General features: G+C 49.5%; 1 protein-coding gene across 2 annotated transcripts in view; it reads right to left on the minus strand.

Annotated features, from left to right (window-relative positions):
- The window catches only part of LOC134928209 (ethanolaminephosphotransferase 1-like), a 185,348-nt gene extending 179,566 nt beyond the window's left edge, over positions 1-5,782 (minus strand). Inside the window, exon 1 of one of the 2 annotated variants that reach the window (XR_010177854.1) lies at positions 5,365-5,780. The gene's annotated coding sequence lies outside the window, so the exon portion shown is untranslated. Of the gene's footprint in view, positions 1-5,364 lie in introns of both variants that reach the window. The other variant, XM_063923685.1, reaches the window with a different exon arrangement.
- Positions 5,783-6,000: the final 218 nt, after the last annotated feature.

Genomic DNA, 6,000 nt, shown 5'->3' on the forward strand with positions numbered 1-6,000 from the left:
TTGATGCAGACATGTTAACGCGTGTTTGGCAATCAGAAGTGTTGGAATGAGACAGAAGCACAGGCGTGGGTGAGGGGGAATCCTCCTTTAAAAAGTGTGCTGCCACAGCCTGCTATACCCCACATCCTGTCCTAGGCTCTTCACAGATGCATTACTGGGAGGAGACGTGGCCATGCTGAGCCTGCTGAGACATCCCCGCCTCCTTCCAGTAATGCATCTATGAAAAGCCAGCTAGTAGGACATGGGGCTTAGCAGCAGGCTGCATCAGCACACTACAGGAGGAGTTGCCCGTACTTTAGGTAAACACTCAACCGCACTGGGGAAAGGGGGCATGGAGGTTTGGGGGAGAGTGCCAACATGTCTTTTTTCTGCACCCCCCCCCAACCGCTAAACACTGCAGCGCCCCTGTTGGCAATGTCTTGACTACTGTGTTGATATCTGCCAGGTGTCTTAAGGTACTGGGCCTAATTCAGTAAGGATTGCAAATTCTGCTAATTAGCAGAATTTGTAATCCTTTGGAGCGCATGCTGGGGGCCGCCCATCGCTGGGCAAGGCCGCCCAGCATGCTGACCAAAGCCTCCCCCCGTTGAACAGCAGAAATTGCGATCGCATCGCAATTTCTGCTTGTTAGCAGAAATGAAGGAAGCCTCCTGCCAGCACAGCTTAGCTGTGCCCATAGGAGGCCTCCCGCCATCTTTCCGAACACGGCAGCTGCATGTGACATCACGCAGCCACTGTGATCGCGCCCCTGGCACGCCCCCATTTGGCCACCTCTGCCCCCTGTTTGCATCGCACCACCCCCGCAATGCTCCATCTCCTCCCTGGAAATGGAGCGCTGCCCGCCAACCCCCCCCCCCCACCCGCCCGCTCCTTGACCGCCTCTGCCTGAGGTGAGGCAGAGGTGATCACATTTTCTGCGGCACCCCCGCAGAAAATGCAGGGGCATGCGCAGGACGGGCGCTGGGCATTCGCCCGCGGGACGAACGTAGAAATTCCGGTTGGATCGCGATTTGCGGTCCAACCTGAATTAGCCCCACTGTACACACATCGAACATCTGTAAATTCCTGTAATAGACTTCCACAGTTTCTCTACAAAATGGTGTATGGTGAGAGTGTCACTATCATAGATGGTCATAATTTTATGAATTGTTAAAACTTTCTATTTTTTTTTTATAATGACCCTGTACCTACAAATAGATACAATTGGTAAATACACATGGGACAGACACGTAGAGATGTATTTAATTAGCTGCGCTAAAGCGATCCGTGGTCACGGGTGAAGTTATTGCACCGATCGACCAAAAAACTGCTTATAGCTGGTATGCGCACTCCCGTTTTTCGGCCTATCCTATTAGAAAATAGCTAAAATGGGTGACCTGCAATTAGTTAACCAGCAAAAAGTGCAGGTAAAATGGGGAAATCAGCCTGTACCCAAAAAATGCCAAAGTGACGTAGGCTAACAGTATAGAAGTATATAAGAGGGCATAATAAAAATATTTTGGGAACTTAAAATGTGTTAAATGGACGCAATATGTATTTTTTTTTAAACTTACAAATTATAAAAAGCAATCTTTTTACTCCCACCTGAAAGCCTAAAAACACTTGTCCCACTCGTAATGCACCCCAATATACCTGTCATATACCTTGTACCCCAGTTTCTGTCACTTTGAACTTTTTCACCCCAAAACTGACATCTTATCATTAGCTAATTAAAAATAATTAAATGCTTTAAAGTACCTAATTAATCATTAAGGATGGTGTCCAAGCAGTGGCGGAACTAGCGAGCGGTGGGCCCGGGTGCGACAAAATGCTTTGCCCCCCCTCATCCCATCCAAGTCCACCCCCTCACCCCTGGAGAGGATCTCATGAGGGGGACCTGCTCAGGGCCAGGGAAATGGATACCTAGCAACAGTGCTGTAACTAGACATTTTAGCGCTGTGTGCAAGAAACGGCATCAGAGTCCCCTGCCTCTATGTTAAACAGGGGCAGTGCGCAAAAAATATAGGGGAGTGGCTTCACGGGGAAGGGGTGTGGCCACAAAATAATACCAATTCATATAACGGTGCACAATAGTCTCCATTATTCAAATTACGCCGCACAGTAGCATCACTACACCAGGTAGAGCCCCTTTTACACCTTACGGCGGACAGATTCCCCTTTTTACACATTACGGCAGACAGCGTCCACCTTTTACACATTACGGCAGACAGCGTCCCCTTTTTACACATTACGGCAGACAGCGTCCCCCTTTTTACACATTACGGCAGACAGCGTCCCCTTTTTACACATTACGGCAGACAGAGTTCCCCTTTTTACACATTGCGGCAGACAGCGTCCCCTTTTTTACACATAATGGCAGACAGCGTCCCCTTTTGTACACATAACGGCAGACAGCGTCCCCCTTTTTACACATTACGTCAGACAGCATCCCCTTTTTACAAATTACGGCAGACAGCGTCCCCTTTTTACAAATTACGGCAGACAGCGTCCCCTTTTTTACATATTACAGCAGACAGCGTCCCCTTTTTTCACATTACAGCAGACAGCGTCCCCTTTTTACACATTACGGCAGACAGCATCCCCTTTTTACACATTATGGCAGACAGCATCCCATTTTTACACATTACGGCAGACAGCGTCCCCTTTTTCACACATTACAGCAGACAGCGTCCCCCTTTTAACACATTACGGCAGACAGCTTCCCCTTTTTACACATTATGGCAGACAGCGTCCCCTTTTTACACATTACGGCAGACAGAGTTCCTCTTTTTACACATTACGGCAGACAGTGTCCCCTTTTTTACACATAACGGCAGACAGCGTCCCTTTTTACTCATTACGGCAGACAGCATCCCCCTTTTTACACATTACGGCAGATAGCGTCCCCCTTTTTACACATTACGGCAGACAGCGTCCCCTTTTTTACACATTATGGCAGACAGACAGAATAGATAGATAGATAGATAGATAGATAGATAGATAGATAGATAGATAGATAGATGGAAAGAATAGATTATACTTACTATCTCTCCGCTGGCAGTCAGGCTCCTCGGTGCTGGCAGATGCCGAGCAGGGGAGAAGGAGAAGGGAGGTGGAGGAGGGAGCCGCAGCAGCGCAGTGTAATTGGTGAAGGCGCTGCTGCAGCTGTCCATCTCCTTCCACATAGGTTGCCCAGTGCCGCAGTGATGAGGGAAGCACATCCCAGCATTCACAGAGGCGGCAGGCAGCCTATGGTGAAGGAGAGGAACAGCTGCAGCAGCGCCTCCACCAATTACATAGCGCTGCTGCGGCTCCCTCCTCCACCTCCCTTCTCCCCCCCCCCCCCCCCCCCCCCCCCGTGGCCGCTGCGCTCCTCTCCTCGGTGGGCGGTGGTGGCCCACAGCGGCATGTAATGAGTCAGTTTGACTGTATATATTTCCAGTATTTGTCATCCACAAAACATGAAGACAGTGCTACCCTTGTAGCCAATAAGATATAGAAGAAGCAAAACAAAAGAAAAAGTAGATAACATTTGAATATATAGGCTGACATTGCTTCACAACTTGGGAATCTGCTTAAAGCAGCTGAAGTTTACAAAGATAAAAACTGAAATAATATTTATACAGGTAGATACATGATATGATTAGATTAGATAAAAATAAACAGCTGACACAGATGTAGTAATAAAACAAATGGGAAATATGCTACACTGCTGTGGCCAGTTACCCACACAAGATAGCATTTGCACGTGTGACATGCAGTTCAAACACACAGTTATCTATATACTAATTCATTAAGGTTTTTATTACTGTGAGACCTATTTTGAGAGGATGGCTGTACGTAAAAATATGGTTGAGGTATCAAAATACAGGTCTTACCATGTAGATGTGCCAGTCAAAGGAAAAAGGAGATTGGTGCAACAGTTTGGGCATTGCGGAGCAGCAAAGTTCCATTGTAAAATCGATGGGTGAAGCGTGCGTGAGCAAGTTTACATTTGTTGCGTGCTATGAGTTTATTCTATTTTTGTAAAAAAGCAACAGTCTATTTCAATGGGTTTCCACTAGTAATGGTATAATACACCTTTCATACTGCTGGGTCAACCCAGGTCGCGACTCTGTGTGAACAGGCCATTTCAACCCAGGTAATCAGCAGGGTTGAACACAGGAATGAGCCAGGATTACGATGGGATGAGAACAGTCCGACCCAGATCATCTGCAGATTGGAACTTCCTGGGGCGCTGACAGGTGATGTCATCTGCCAGAGTCCCACAGCAGGGAGACCAGTGCATGGCAGAGGGCACTATTTTATGAAAGCAGACCAAAAAAATCCAAAAGCAATGGCCACCTGGACCGAGGAAGCGGTAAGGGAGCTGCTGAGTATAAGGGGAGAGTAGGAGACACGGAACCAGATGACTGGCACTGTTAAAGATGCCAAAGTATACTGCAACATCTCCAATACCCTGGCTTCACAGGGGTTGCAGAGGACGTTAACAAGCTCAAAGACCTCTGGAAACAATTCACAAATGTTCATGACCATATCAAATAAAAAAATGGGGCAGCGCGGATAAAGTGGCCTTTCTACGAGCCAATGTACTTAGGAACACAGCTTTGACTAACACAGTCAGCATGTCCTCCTCCATCTCTGCTACTTTATAGTCCTCTGTCAGGAAAGCAGTCAGTGCCGCACCCAAGCAATGCGAGATACCCATGACGAGAGTGTTTCCACCTCCATCCAGAAGGTCATGGAGATGCACATTGCTCAGCCTGGGACGTCACAGAGCAGAGCCGGCCCTAACCAATTTGATGCCCCAGGCAAGATTTGGGCTGGTACCCCCTAGTACCGCCTCACACTCAGCACCACTCTCCAAGAACAGCAACCATCACACAGCAGCACAGATCACAGCAGCAGCCGGCAACACCTGTCAGTCTGCACCCATACCACTCCTCATCCACAGAGCTGTAACTAGACAGTTTGGCACCCTGTGCCAGCAAAAGCATTGGTTCCCCCCCCCCCCCCACACACACACACAAAGGGGCGTGGTCTTGCTGGGAAGTGGTGGGGATTTGTCCCCCCCCCTAAGACTACACAACACCTCATTTGAACTGACCCCCCTTTCCCCAGGCTACAAAGCCACTCACCTGAACTGTCAGTCCCCCGCAGGCCACATAGCCACTCACTTGAACTGTCGTCGTCTCACCCCCCCCCCCCCCCCCCCTCACCCAGTCCACACAGCCCCCCACCTGAACACTGTCCTCCCTCCAGGCCAGGCCATACAGCCAGCCACTCACCTGAATTGTCGGTTCCCCCTCAGGCTGTACAACAACCACTCACCTGAACTTACCGCCCCCTCCCCTTCCCTCTTTCCCAGGCCACATAGGAGCTCACCTGAATTGTGAATTGTTTACCAGACCCCTCAGAGCAGCACCGAGCTGTTCCTCAACAGCAGCGCTGAGGCTCCGGACTGTAGCAGGGATTTGGCCATGCTGTGCATGCAGCTGACGGAGGCCTCAGGACCCAGGAAATACGTTATCATTATTGCAGCCACTATGGGGCTATCATACAGACTGTAGGCTGTATGTCGCGCTCACCACCAGCAGCCCTCCTACAGGTCCCTTCAGATCGGCTCTCACCCCCCCACAGACTGGACCAAGCTCCCGCTATTACACCCAGGGCCACTCTTGGACCCCGCTCCCTGTCCTGCTCTCGCCATTCCACCCTGGCTTGTACCAGTGCCAGCTCTTTCTAGACAAACCAGATACCATTATCTTCCTATTCCACTGCCACACACACACAGTGCCCCTCATATTAAGCCATCAGCTTCGTTACTGATTCCTGATTCCATCCGGTCAGGTGCCCCGCAAAACACTGCCATCCCATCCCGGTATCGCTGCTGCAAGCTGTCAATCTGAGCCAACCCTAGGCTTGGAATAAATGCCCTTAGTCATTCCAAATGCCTTAGGCATTTGCCTAGTTTGCAGCAAAGTACAGAGACCTTTGTACAAAGTACAGAGACCTCTTTGC

This window comes from Pseudophryne corroboree, chromosome 5 (genome assembly GCF_028390025.1).
Source record: "Pseudophryne corroboree isolate aPseCor3 chromosome 5, aPseCor3.hap2, whole genome shotgun sequence".
Taxonomy (NCBI): Eukaryota; Metazoa; Chordata; class Amphibia; order Anura; family Myobatrachidae; genus Pseudophryne; species Pseudophryne corroboree.